Raw genomic sequence first — 976 nt, 5'->3', positions numbered from 1 at the left:
GTTTCTCCAGCTTTCCAATATGGACTGAAGACCAGCTGCTCTCTAGAAATCCTCCAGGCATTCAACATCAGATTAAAATAAATGATAGTACCAGGGATGGGGTTATAGGGAAACACGATAAGAATGTATTTCTAACAGGGCTTGCTGTTACATGTCTTTAATCCCAGCAATCAGGAGGCAGAAGCAGGTGGATCTCTATGAGTTCCAGCCTAGCCTGGTCTATACAGCTACATGGAGAACTACAGGCCATCCCATGCTACACAGAGACCCTTTCCCAAAATGAGCAAATAAAGCAAAGAATATATATCTGTAATAGGCCTGTTGATATCTGGAGCTAGATGTCCATCAACTGAATCTAGTGCTACTGATGACTCTCCTCATAGCTTGGAGAGCCCTGAAAATCCATGTGTGAACTATCTGACAAACAACGCAAGATAAATGCATTTGGAATTCCCGGCTTATCTCTTGTGAGCATCAAAGAATTTAGTGACTCACTATATAAAATTTTGGAAAACTTCTGGGAAAGGAAAGAATATAATGCTTCCAGCTATTGCATTTATCTCCCTAAAGAAAGTAACAAAGGGAAATATAGCCCAGATTGGCCTTGAACTTGAGCAGCAGATGGATGACTTATGGAGAATGATATTTGATTACTGAAAACTTAATCAATTAGTGACTCTACTATCTATAACAGATATGACTTCCTTATGTGAGCAATACATACATCTAGTATTTGGTCTACACTATTTCCCATGTAAATGCCTTTTTTTGTCTCCAAGCCTCTGCATAAGGACCACCAGAAACAATTTGGTTTCAGTTGCCAAGGCCATCAGTACTTACTATTTTACATTAAGTACATGTTATTTCTTTATCCCTGAGTCATAATTTTCAGGGATCTTGATTGTTTTTCACATGTATTAATTCGTCGCATCTTATTAATGACAGTATGCTGATTGGACCATCAAAAAGAAGCAAC

This window comes from Nannospalax galili, unplaced genomic scaffold, assembly GCF_000622305.1.
Source record: "Nannospalax galili isolate Female #2095 unplaced genomic scaffold, S.galili_v1.0 scaffold271, whole genome shotgun sequence".
NCBI classification, from domain to species: Eukaryota; Metazoa; Chordata; class Mammalia; order Rodentia; family Spalacidae; genus Nannospalax; species Nannospalax galili.
The sequence above is the reverse complement of the archived record's forward strand: the minus strand, read 5'-3'. Positions refer to the sequence as shown.